This window comes from Populus trichocarpa, chromosome 14, assembly GCF_000002775.5.
Source record: "Populus trichocarpa isolate Nisqually-1 chromosome 14, P.trichocarpa_v4.1, whole genome shotgun sequence".
NCBI lineage: Eukaryota > Viridiplantae > Streptophyta > Magnoliopsida > Malpighiales > Salicaceae > Populus > Populus trichocarpa.
Window position 1 is genome coordinate 6,875,138 of NC_037298.2, and position 14,307 is coordinate 6,889,444.

Sequence of the window (14,307 nt, forward strand, 5' to 3'; positions counted from 1 at the left end):
AATCCCACTGCTTGATTTACCGATTGAAAGTCTTGTCTGATAGAATGCTAATTAATCTGTTTGTGTTGTGAAACACGCGGAAAATTTACATGCAGTAGCCTAAAAAATCTTCATTTGACTATTAACAGTACTGGATCCAATTTTATTGTCATTGAAAAAATTGATAAGAGACGGACATTTTAGGTAAGGCATCTTTCAATGTTGCCGATTTAACATATACTGGCAATTTATTACTGCAACTACGACTACCATGCATAGTACACATGGTGATTTGTGACCAAATAAGCAATTAATTAGAACCTCACGATCCATTCCACTAATAATTTCAAACGAGGCGAGAGGCATATCGAAGAGAGAGAGGAGAGAATGGACCCAAGGATTTTTAAGGCGATGTGTATAGGAAGATGATGGCTGTGCCAAGTCTCTATCGGGACACCGAGAAAGTAGATGACAGTTTTTAATAAGCCAAATAAATCTTTATCTCAAGGTCACCATTTGTTTCCTTCCGTCAACAACAATAATTTTAATAGAGTAATGTTACATTTCTATCACTTTGTTTGTTTTTTTCAAGAGTAAGTAGCAAGGTCAACTTGGATCCAAGAGCATGAAAAGCTGTTGTGGTAAATAAATTAAATATTCAACCATAAGCTAGGATGCTGTATGCTGAATCCCCCATGCCATATTCTTAAAAAAAAAAAGAAAAAAAAAAGAGAGAGACTAACGCGAATCATGTTAACAACGTCTTTGATCCTTAATTCTATCGCATATCATAGAAAACAAGTGAGTTTGGAGCGTCAAACAAGCTCAGTATGTCACATCGAATAAGTGCTCAAAAAACAGTTTCTCACCGAATGAAAACGACAAAGCAATTAAGTTTTACATGGTTCTCTCTCATCCGAGTTAGTGAAGTTTACCACTTTGCACAAAACTCAAAACTTCGTAAGTACTTCATTTTGTCAAATGTATTTTGCATTTTCTTTTCTATAATTCAATGGAAAATTTTAAAAACGTCCTCACACAGCTGATCTTGTTAACAAGGGAGCTAATTTATATTTATGAAGTTGAAAGAGAAAATTGGATTTAGTTATGAAACAACAGAGAAGGAGAGAACAAAACTACATTCAACATTAAAGAACACTCCATGGTTTTAGCTTCAATGTAAATCTAAAAAGAAAAAAAAAACAAGAAATTGAAGCAACAAGAAAGAAGGTAAAAAGGCAAAGTGAAAAGGAAAGCGTGGACCCCTGACTCTATCTGTCGGTCATCGCCTCGGATTTCTCGCCTCTGCCTAAAAAGTGACACGGCAGACGAGGGTCCATTCTTTCATGCCCAATTTTTATTTTTATTTTAATTCTTCTACTTAGGGATTACTATATTCTACTGTACCGTTTAATTTTCTCATTCCAATCGCAATTAATTGATTCGAAAAGGTGTAGATATATATATTAAATGGGCCTTTCCATTATCGGGCAGCTCAAAAACTCAACCACTCCTCTGACCCAATTCTATGCCTCCTTTACTTTGATTCCTTTACTATCTTCTTATCAATTATTTTATAATCATACAATAGGTTTTCTTAGCATAGTACACACCATTCTACGGTCCATAATGGGTATTTAATTTCTAGGCTACATAGTACAGTAGACAGCACAGTTACAGTCAACAGTGTTCGTGTTTGATGACACCATCCAACCATCATCTAATGGTGGGTTTCACTTGGGTACGTACATGTTCAATCTCTTACGAGGTGTTACCATCACAGTCATCTGGAAAATCCAACGGTGGATAAGGGTTTCAAGAACAGAGACATGTTTCTTGGAGTCCACCCCTCTATTTTAGTAGTGGTGGTATGATATGTATGAACATGAAAGTGAATGGGTTCTTATTAGAATAGTATTTGATTTGTTTTTTTAGAGATGATGAGAGGGAGGGAGGGAGGGAGAGAGAGAGAAAGGTGCATGGGGTCGTGGTCATTTCTGGAACTGAGAAACCCCAGCTGGTAGGGGCGGGTCTGCACCTATCTTTTGTCTTTTTTAACGTTGGCTTTCCACTCTTTTTACTCTTCTTAATATAGCCCCCATACCATATCATTCTCTTCATCATCACCAATCTTTCTCTCTCTCACCAACCCCCTTCAAGATAGGCGAGACTCTTGGGGGATAAAGAGAATAGTTTGAGAATCACCGGCACGCACACACACGAAATCAAATTCCATATATCTCCCTCTTTCACTTGGAAGAATTGATCAAGATTTGCTAACAAAGGTAGCTTCTTTTTTGAGGGGAATGTTGTCTGGCTCGAGGACTTTTTGTTCATCAATCTAATCGAACTTTCTACCTGTAGATCTAGTATCTTATTTAAGATTGATCACGTATTAGGGTTGTCGGACCAGGCTTCATTCCCCCCAATCATTGCTTCCATCTCAAGGGCTTGATCATGGGCTGTTGCATGTACAGGTTTGATTTTTAATCATCCTTTTTTTTTCTTTAATTGGTTTTGTATATCGTAATTTTGCTCGGGGTAAAAAAACTGGGAGTTTTTTAATCATGGGTTTTTTCATTTTAGTCTTTAGGGTTGTTGGTATATATGCAGATTGGTGTAATCATGATGTGTTTTGACCATGCTGAGAACTAAGAAGCTTCATCATTACTCTTTTTCTGGTTTTCTTTTTCTCTGATCATGTGATGATGGTGTTTTTTCTGTCAGTCTACAACCTTCGAAGGCTCGGCATTACTAGGCAGATTTTTCCCATTATAGCTTCATCATGTATCTGATCTGTCTGTTTGTGCTATTTTCAGATCTGGCTTTCAACTTTTGGTGGAAATGATACTTCTATTCTTCTCTCTTCTTACTCGTTTTGTTTTATAGTGTCTCATGCTGCAGTTGTTTCTGAGGTTTGGCTCTGATCTCCAAATCAATATTTTACAGAGAAAAGGGCATGTGCTGTGTGAAGATGTACAAGCAAGAAAGTGATGCGCTTTCTGTCATTGTTTGAAGAGTCTCTCGATTCTCTATAGAAAGAGATAGAAAACTTGGTGGTACTGAAAATCTAGACGTACTTGCATACTCGTGATATGAATTTTGGATCCAACATTTTGGCTCAGATATTTAAAGTTTTCTGTAGTCGTGCCCTTGGTTTCTTTGCTTCCTCTTTCAGAAGAGTTTTGCTGTTTTCGAAAATCAAAGCTTGATGTTTGAACATGGGTAACTTCCTATGCATGCCTGCCTGCCTACTTATGAAGTGTGCTATATTCTACCTGTTTCTTGGCCTCTTTTCCTTTGGGTTGAGTAGGGGTAAACATTATTGTTATTATTATTATGCTTTCCCTTGAACTGCTGTTTATATGCCAAGAATATTTCAAATTGAGAACAATTATGTTATTGCCAGGAGTTTGTGCCCGCGTGTTTTGTGTCACTCTCACATTACAGGAAACAACCTGTCTTGGCGAAGTTATCTCTAGATTACATTTCGAATTCTTTTCGAACAAGAGATATTGTTGTTAACTCCTCAGTTAAAGCCTGCTGGTCTAAAGTTACAAGTTCCCATTCCTGATAGCTCACAAAATCCTCTTGTTTCTTAATTTTAACTCTACTAGCTAGAAAGGAATGGATAATGATTCTTGTTTCACCATTTGATTATATATGCCACGCGTTAAATAGCAGGTTCGTAATTAAAGTCTCCCCGCAATGTGGAATATGGATGTCATACTTTTCCAGCGTAAAGCTTGATGATTGCTTTCTAGAGGAGCAGTATGCAGGTAAAACCTCTTGTTTTCAGTGAGTTTTTTTCTATTTCTTGTGTAGCTATTGTATTGCTAAGGCCAAGGGATGACATGGGTGTTGAATTTTTGTGAGCATTGTTATTCCATCGTGCTTGCCTCCCTGCCCATCATTTGCCTTGCTTTTCTCATGTGAGTTTAGTAATGAGATCCTTGCTAAAAGATGAAAAGACAAACATTATGATTTGAAAGATGGCCAAACGTGTCACCTATGCTCTAGGCTTATACGTTTATACATGCCAGTTGTATACGGGCCTAAATAATTAATCTTCTCTCTCTCTCTCTCTCTCTCTCTTCCGCACTAGCATTCATGGAAACACAACAATGAAAGAAACTCGCATAGAGTGAGAGCAAAGGCAAAAGGTCAGGGAGAAGAAGGAGGCATGGATATCCTTTTTATTCCATGTCACTGAGTAACCTAACGTTTTTAGTGCTGCAAAATATGTTTCATATTTTAAAGCTGGTTTGGAATCTAGGAAGCAAACTCCATTTTTTAATGTTATTACACACACACACAAATATATATATGATTGATATATATATATATATATATTGTAGCTTGAGATCAATCAGACCAAAGACCAATCTTTATGGTTTTACCTCCAGGATATGGGCGCTTAGACTTCTTTTTTTCTTTTCTACCCTCTTTTCCCGTTTCAGAATTTTCCTCTAGCCCTTTGTTGAAAAGGGGATTGCATGTATGAATGCTGTCTCGTAAAGCACCGCCTTTTGGGAAATTGAATCTTTTTGACCTTTGCAAACATAAAGTAAACCACTTTCTCCCATGCTTTTATCCGTGATATTTTTTGCTTTAGTCTTTGATTTTGTAGGAGCCGAGGGAGGTCTTTGGCCATGTTGATGAATTCCTATGAAGGTTTTAATTATGACCACAATTTTCCATGGTGTGATTGGTATGTGTACAACTTGACCAAAACTCTATGAAAACTTTGTGCCATTGGATGAGAAGTTGAGGACCTTGTAAGTATATAGCTCCACAATAGTACTTACAAGTGTAACCTAGAGCCCTAGACCTTGAAAATTACTGAAGGATCCAATGAAACTTTGTCTTTCGCCCTTTTTCACTCCGCTGTCAGGAGTCAGGACAGAGCATGTTGTGGAAATTGGGAAGATGGTAAAGCTACAATTTTTTTCAGGCACTATAATCTTTCCTGTTACAGACATGAAGTGCAACGACCCCTGCCCTCTCAACCTAGATTGTCTCTATGACTTGGGACAATCTAGGTGGTGGTCCAGTGGTAAGAGCTTGGGACCAAGAGATTTGCTCTCTTTGTGGTCTCAGGTTCGAGTCCTGTGGTTGCTCATATGATGGCCACTGGAGGCTTAGATGATCGTTAACTTCAGGGCCCGTGGAATTAGTCGAGGTACGCGCAAGCTGGCCCGGACACCCACACTAAACTAAAAAAAAAATTGTCTCTATGACTTTCTTGTAATATCACTGTTGAATCTTCTTTTTTTTTTAATGGGCAGCACGCATCCTTTTATAGACTCATTGACAAAAACTATATTGAACATGTTCAACGCATCCAAAAACTCCTCGGAAGCGTTTATTAAGAGAACATCTCAAATCCATTCTTCTAATCTAAGAATATTTAATCTCAGAACGTTTTTATTGTTTTTATTATAGAATATCAAATTCTTGAAAATCTGATAAGTCTTGTTCTTCTTATTAAAAGAGGAAAGATTTTCGTTTATTAAAAAAAACACTAAACCCATTAGTGTAAGGCTGGACTCGTTGCTATGTGAATTGCTACATTGGAATGATATCTTTGTCTTTCATGAAAAAAGCCAAATAGTCTATCTTCGGGGTAAATTGATATTTTCTAGGGAATTTATTTGTCATTGTAAAGTTCATTGGAGTTATAATGTTCTATCAACCTTTTTTTCCCAGTTAAATAACAGAAATGTTCTTTAAACCTAAAAACAAATTGAAAGGTTAAGAAGAGTATTTTTGACATTCCCTTTTTAAAATAGTAAAATTACTTCATTGTCCTTAAAGGAAAAAAAATAAAGAAAATATCAAGGGATATTTTGATTTTTTCATAATGGTTATTTTGTTTTAATCTATTTGAATTAGAAGCAAATCAATATTTTAACAAATAAAAATATTAATAAAAAAAGTTGGTGGATGCAATGGTGAGTGCACGTCATCCGCGCTCTTTAAACGATGTGTGTGTAGCGTCTTATGGCGGCCAAAAAAACTCAACTACCATGTTGTTCAAAATGTGCAGTGGCAACGTAGCTGGTAAGACAACAAATGTAATGATATTCATGAAGGTTCGGTGATGATTGAATCTTTTTTCTTCCCCTCTTTTCTCTTCTCACCTTGAAATCCTTGTTGGGTCAACCAAATTCAGATCAGTTGTCCTCTCATTTATTTTTTTTCTTTCATCCGTGGTCCTCCTTCTTTTGATTAGTCTTTTTTTGTTTTTGGTTTTTTTTTTTGTTTTTTTTTAATTTCATCCTTTTCTACTTGGTTTTATTTTATTTTTATATCAAATACTCATTCTTATCATTGTTGTTTTTTTTTTATCATTTTCTTGATTTGTTTTTTTTCAATTTTGTTTCTCAATATTTTATTTCATTTATTTTTTTTTCAATTTTGTTACTCATTCTTTTAATTGCTCTTTTTTAATCCTTTTCTTAATTTATTTTAATTTTCCCTTAACATTTTATTTCATTTATTTTTTATTCAATTTTTGTCCTTATTCTTTTAATTTCTTTTTTTTATTATTATTATTTTATTTTATTTTTCAATTTAGTCTCTCATTATTTTCTTTCATTAGTTTTTATACCAGATTTGATCCTCATTATTTTAATTGTTATTTATTTTCTTTTTAATTTTTTATGATTGATAATTTTGTTCATGATTTTTTGTTTTTTGCCTTCTACTAGATCATCCTAATCTCATGATTCGGGTCACTAGTTTTGAAAATTAGCATGATTTAACTTCGGCCTTTTCATATAAAAAAAAATTCAAGTTCATTTTTTGACATTAGGTTATTAGGCCTTGAGCTTTTTATTTTTTTTTCCTTTCTATGCGGTTAACTCGGGTTGACTTATATTTTTTTTTCAATTCCATCCTTTGATATCAGGCTACTAGGTCTTGAGCTTTCTGATTTTTTTTTTATGCTTTTCCTTTCTATGGGGTTATCCTGGGTCGTTGGTTAGTGAAGTTAACCTAGAGTGACTTAGTTTTTTTTCAATGTTTTTTATTTATTTAAATTCAATCCTATTTTTCTAGGTTATTTAAAAAAAAATATTTTTCTTAGTGAATATTGATATTAGGAAGAAAATAGGGAATTATTAAAGAATTTTATAGAAAAAATCAAGTTGAAATTCAAAATCTATTTTGAAGTTGAAGATGGCAGAATTATAGTTTAGTCCTTAGTTTTGGAAAATTATGATTTTGCCTATGAATTCAAAAAAAATTATAGCTTCGCCCATGGTTTTAAATGGCAATTTTTTGGATAGGTTTTGATAAATAATTGAGACTTACTAATGGTTTATTATCAATTTTATTTATTTCATTTGAATTTGGAATTAATTTTATTATATGTTGAAATGAGTTTAGATACTTAAGAAGCCCCACATATTGCTTGTTTGTAAAAGATTGGTTGAACATTGCTATTTACATACTTGTTGCATAATTGTGAGTAATTAATATAAATATACCTTAAAAGTATCAAGAATTTTTTCCATGCATTTATTTTGAAACTGATATATTAATTGTGAGTAATCGATGTAAATATTTTTTTAAAGAATGTTTATAAAGCATGTGTGTTTGCGTCCTTATATTTATATGAAATATGATATATGAACTTGGTGTGATGATAGGTTATATACTTGGTGTGACAAGTTATATATATGGTGTGATGGGTTATGAAATAGTATGAAATTTACTAATTAAATCACTATGTGTGTGTGTGTGTGTGTGTGTTTGATTTTATTATTCTTGAATATATTTATATTAGTTAATCACTAAGTTGTGGAAACTCATCCTTTTTCCACAATTATTTTCTTTCAAGCTTATAGATTTAAAAACTGGAGAAAATAACTTGACAACTAAGAGTTAGATGTCAATTTGTTGCTCGTTTGCCTTTTGGTCTTTCTTGAAAACTTTCTATTGTTTTTTCATATTGTGAGTTGTGTATATAAATGATGTAAATCTTTAAAATTACAATAGATTTCAATTGTGAATTGAGTTCTTGTTCAGAGACATTAATATTTTGTATATGTATATATGATTGATGTGATTGAGTGTTTTTATTTATTTGAATTTCTTGTTTGAGAAATGTTATAGTTTGAGGCTTCGTATGGTCAAAGTAGCATTTATATATTTAGACCATGTGCCTTTCATGTTTTGATTAGGGTGCAATAGTAATACCATTATTGTGTTTTAGTTCTTGGCTAAAATGTCATACTATGATTACCAAATTGGCAAAAACCAAATCATGGTATAGATAGAAGTCTGTCAGCTAACCTTCAATAAAATAATATGTTTTGTGTTGGATGATTCTTTGATAGGTACTGAAAACCTCTTTTTTTTTTTTTGTATATGAATTAATTTTAGAAAATAACTAGTAGGTTTGTGCTTAGCATGAGGGTACTTGTTAAGATTTGAAAGTCTATTTAACTTATATATGCTTAATGAATCTCAATTCCAAAATTTCCATATGTAATACACATATGTATGAGAGTGCAAGACTTGTTTACATACTTATCACATATGATGGTAACTCGAAATTAATATCTGATCCAATATTAATAATAATATATCACACCCATCTTATCATATAAGTATGTCAAAGTAAGAATATTAATTTATGATAAGTTTATGTTGCTGCCATTCATAAAAACTAGTGAGTCTAAAAAGGCGGATTGATATTTGGCTGTCATAATCTATCTCCATTAAAGATTACTAGACTCATTGAATTGTTAGACCCATTTAAGAAAAAGATGTAAACCCCTGGTCCAAAAATCAGTAAACCAAAATCATTATGGTAATCCTTAATTGAAAAATGGTAAATTAAGAGGAAATATTATTGTGATTTAAAATAAACATCCTCAATGAGTACTTAACTTAAATTTTGGATGAAATAAAGTAATAAAATTGATACGTGAAATGTTAACTAGTGATAAATCGTGTAAACTTTTCAATCGTGTAAAATAACTATTTAAAGAAAAATATTTTTTTTTTTAGATAATAGTCGAGATTTTGTTAAATGTTTTGGCTAAAAAGAGAATAAGCCTTATAATAACAATAAGGCAACAATAGAGAAGAGAAAATAAAGAAGTCATAAAAGCATGAAATCTGCAATAGAAAGAAGAAAACAGGGATCAAACAATGGATAAAAACTAGAAGTCAACTTTTGTTATCCCCAAAAAAGATCCCATCAGAGTTGATCACTAAATCCAAACTGGTGGAAGCAGGAGTTATGCTATCAAACTTTAACCATAAAGAGAACCTGTGAAGGAACAAGTGAAAACAACCTTGAAGATCTGGAGTAGCATCATTGAAGATTACATCATTGCGATGAAGCAACAGACTCCACACAATAGAAGAAAAGAGAAGCTGCTATGAAAGATTCTAAAATTTACCTTGCACCATTGGTAGCATATATCATCAACAAAATTTAAGAAATAGTCACTAATACCCCCTACAGATATAGAAATTCCATCCATAACGTCCAGGAAAAAAACACATTAAATGAAGAGATGACTTGAAGTTTCAATACTTCTTTTATAAAAACACATATCTAGCTTGCTGAAGAGAAAGGAAATCATGCTGAAATAAGAAATCATTGGTGAAAACTTTATCTCGGACAAGCAGCCAAAGAAACAATTAAACTTTTAGGGGGCATCTTTTAACCATACTGAAGACTGAAAAGGTTGGACACCACCATAGAGTAATTGATCCAAGAGATGGGCACTCGATTTTACTGTATAGAGACCATTTGTGTTGAGAGTCCATCTACATATCCGACCTAAAACGATGCATTATCTTTGTTCCTAATAAGGACAACAAGTTGGGATCCCATTCTCGAAAGCTGATTTGTATAGGTTAATAATAATAGATTTTCATAGACCAGAGCCTAAAGAAAAAAGTCTCGATATCCATTTAAATAACATAGCTCTATTTTTTTACATAAAGGAGCATATACCAAGACCTCTTTGCTTCTTATCACGCATTACCAATCTTTATTGGACGTTATAAAAAGATCTATGCTTAATAGAGCCACACCATAAGACACGTAATTGAGTAGAGGTAAGTAATCTACAAACTCCCTTCAGCATCAAGAAGACTAACATGAAAAAATTGACAACGAGTTGATGACACTCTTAATTAGGCATAGACACCCAGCTATGCTTTAAAACCTACCCTTCCACTGATTTAGTCTTCGATGAAATTTGTCTATAACTAGCTTTTCACATGGATATGCAATTTGGATTTGCACCCAATGACATATACCAAGATAAGTGCACGAAAAAGAGTCAGTCATGCAAAAAGTAGTTGAAGCCAGGCTCATACAAAAACAATCTTCCACGTTGGCTTTGATAATAGAGCTATTATGGAAGTTAATGTGAAGACCTGAACTTAAAGCAAACCACCTCAGAATTCTTTTGACTTGAAGAAATTGATCAATCTCTATTGGTGTCATAACCCATTTATGGGTTATTCTTCAAATTCATCTTTCTTTTTCTTTTCAAAATTAAAATAAAAAAATAAAATAACAATAGCAAAAAAATTGGCATATTAGCAAAAGCAAGCTGGGAGGATTTCAAATGTAGAAAAATAAAGCTGTAATTTTGGATGGAATTGAGAGCCTAATTGTACTCTATTATACCCAAAACTAGAGAGACAATGTAAATTCAAGGTCAAATTAAATCATTATTGGATGAATCTATATAAAAATTAAGCCTAAGGACATAACTAGATTTTTAATAGGTCAATTTGATTTAATAATGGGCCAAATTAAAGTTTAATTATATTTAAGAATTAATTTGGATCTAATTGAATGATTTAATTAGGTGTAAGGACTTAATTATACTTTAAATAGAACAAATTAATTTTATTATAGACTTAATTAATTGGTAAAAAATTAAGTTTGAAAGCCTTGTCTTTGTCTTTTATATTGTATTGTTTCCTCTGTTTTCATCATTTCCATCTTTTATATTCCAAGACAATAATCAAATACTACCACTGAGTTTTTATAATTTTAAACTAAGGGCAATCATGCTTTTGTTAAGAGATATTAAAATTATGCTCGCGTGTTTTATAAATGTTTAACAACATGAAAAAAAGGGACTCTATCATACTCAAGTTAAATTTTCACTTTAAGAAAATTACAAGTTTGTGGAAAAAACACAAATGAATAAAAAAATTACAAACAACTAAAATTAACTTTGGCATGCACGGTTGAAACTTGAAATTGAAATAAAAGGACACGAAGGGCAAGTTTGGTGATTGTTTGATATTATTATGTTATATCTTGTTATGCATTGGATAATATATTGCAATATCTTATGTTGGGTTGAAAATAATATAAGCAAAAATAGTATTTAATAATTGGTTATTTTGATTTCAAAACTTATATTTTCATTCAAGGATATAATATACCTCACAATATTTTGGTTTAAAGTAAGGGTATCATGCTTCGAATTAAAAGAAAAACATTATTATTATTTTAGTATCATGTGCTTTACTTTTAAAACAAACATACCTTAACCAAACATTGATTTTAAATCATCATTGGTAAAAAGTGAAAAAAAAAAAAAAACTAGCATTTCTTTAAAGATCGATAAACACTTGACTATTTAGTGACAGATTTGAACACCAATATCCATAAGCCATAACTATAGTTATCCAACCTGATTTAAGAATTAACTTGAAAAAAAAAAAAAACATGGATCCAAGTCATTTCAATAGTTACATATTTCAATTATTTTTATGAAAATCGCAGCGTTTTTTTTTTTAATGAATGCTTATTCGATAAGTTTGAATCGGGTTTAAATGGAATAATTCAGAACTTGGTTAGCTGTGGAAAATTGTAGTCTACCTCGAATCTGCTCATAAATTATTTCTTTTATTTCAGTTTGGTCTCTTTCCTTTGTAATTCAACTCTTTCAATATAATACACTTCTTTCAATTACATCCCTTAGTTTCACAATTAGGAACACAAACTACCCAACTTCTTATAGTTAAGCCCTTTCCGAGTTTTGAGTTGGCTACAATCACTATCCAAAACTCAATTACCCCTGAAATAATATCATCAAAGCTTACAAAACTCGCTACATGATTCTCTCAACAGAAAACCTTAAACCAGAAGCTCCTGTAAGACTGCCAAACAAACCACGATGCTGCTACAGAAGGGATATTCTATGTTGCAAACTTTTCAAGGATGTCTCAACAGGCAACACTACAAATTTTTCGAACAAGTCTTTCATTACTCTTGCCGTAAAATCAAACTTCTCATGCTATAGTTTATATAAATGTTATGCACAAGGAAAGAAATTCCATCTAACAAGGAATTCTAGACAAGTAGGAAAATCTAAACACTGCTTTATTGAAATCTGAAACACAATATAATGCTGGATATCTTCCTAAACGAACATTTCATTTTCGAAGCCGTGTCGTTGGAGGTTGAAAAGAGACTTTGATCAGCCCTAAAATGTTACTGTTGCGGTGAAAGTAAGAACACTACTGATAATAAAATATAGCTAAAGTTCTTATGCGAATAATTAATTAAATATTCAAAACTAAAAATATATAGTCATCTCATACGTCTAAAAATAGTTAAAGTCCAGGCTCAAAGTTAGCCGAGTACACCTAAAGAGCTATCATAAAAGCAAAACGTCGGGGGGCGGTAAGCAGGGCGGTCTAAGGAGTTAGAAGGATGACCTGGATTCTCTTAATACAAGGGAAGAAATGAATAGAAACAAGAAACAAACAAACAAACAAAGAGGTCTCACTGTACTTGTTATTTTCGCTAATTACAATGCTAAAGCCTATTGTTAACAGGTTTTTAGGTGCTAAAAAATCCTCTTTAGTACGTAATCATACAATATTAAAATCTTTAGGAGTCAAGATATATATATAGGAGAATGTGTCCAGGAAAAAAAAAATTCCGAATGAACATTTACCCTCGTAAGCTTTTTGTTTGTTTGTCTGTTTGTCACTTTACAGAGAGTATGACTGTATCAGTATCTCCCGCTATTTCTCGATCCAGACACCAAATTGACTTGAGTATCAAAAAGCTGCCCTCTAAAGTATAATAAATTTTCATCAACCCTTTTCTTTCCCCTCGCCACTTTCAACCACTCCTCCAATCGACACACCACGACGACGACCATGCATTTTTAAAGAGACATGGCACGTGAAAATGCATTTTCAGCTTGAGAAGTTGGGAGTGGACTCAGATGGGGTGGAGAGCAAATTAAGATTTTAGGAAATTAATATTGTTGGGTTTTATTAGTAGGTAGTATTTTGATTGATAAATTAATAATTATTGTATGATCGAAAGGGTGGAGTCGACAACCTGGGTTGGAGATGCAGGATTTGACATTTACGTGTTGTTTCTATCGAACACACTTCTCTCTCTCTCTCTCTCTCTCTCTCTCTCTCTCCTCTCTCATATATATATATGAGAGGAGAGAGAGAGACACACACACACACACAATTTTCAAGACTGTGAAAGCGTTGAAATATGTAGCCAGTATCGTCCTCTCCGTTTGTCACTCTGATGTACAGTATTTGGAAAGATAGAGAAGCATGGACCAGATGGTGGTGGAGCCTTTGGTTGTGTTATAGAGGTGATAGCATGGCAGCACTTCTTACGGGCACCTTCCGACCCAACCTCACATGAAAAATAAAATCCCTGAATCTGGCAGTACAGGTACTTACTAATCATTCCATAATCGTTAAGGTTAATTAATTGCGATTAATAATGTCTTTAATCAAATGGTCACGGACCATTGTATCAAAAACCTGATGAAAACAAGTGCCCGCAACCCTGCCTTACCACGCTTCAAGGCAGCTGTGAGGAGTAAAGCACCATAATTTTAAAAAGAAAACAGCTAGCATTTCGAGTTAATTATATTTTAAAAAGAAGAATGTGACTCTGATTCTTCCACGCCATGGCTTAATTATACTATTTTCATTGACATTAATTATGTAAGTGTCAAATGTCAAGAATCCCACTGCTTGATTTACCGATTGAAAGTCTTGTCTGATAGAATGCTAATTAATCTGTTTGTGTTGTGAAACACGCGGAAAATTTACATGCAGTAGCCTAAAAAATCTTCATTTGACTATTAACAGTACTGGATCCAATTTTTTTGTCATTGAAAAAATTGATAAGAGACGGACATTTAGGTAAGGCATCTTTCAATGTTGCCGATTTAACATATACTGGCAATTTATTACTGCAACTACGACTACCATGCATAGTACACATGGTGATTTGTGACCAAATAAGCAATTAATTAGAACCTCACGATCCATTCCACT

At 33.0% G+C, this 14,307-nt stretch overlaps 1 long non-coding RNA gene across 4 annotated transcripts; it reads left to right on the forward strand.

Moving 5' to 3' along the window:
* Positions 1-1,352: 1,352 nt before the first annotated feature.
* LOC112324099 (uncharacterized) lies at positions 1,353-8,319 on the forward strand. 4 transcript variants are annotated; one of them, XR_008057235.1, is made up of 3 exons: positions 1,503-3,204; positions 3,664-3,758; positions 4,085-8,319. It is a non-coding gene; the product is annotated as an uncharacterized LOC112324099 (long non-coding RNA). The 4 variants fall into 4 exon arrangements; XR_008057234.1 differs by having other exon boundaries at positions 1,520-2,264; positions 2,344-3,758; positions 4,085-5,287; XR_002977782.2 differs by having other exon boundaries at positions 1,353-3,758; positions 4,085-5,350.
* Positions 8,320-14,307: the final 5,988 nt, after the last annotated feature.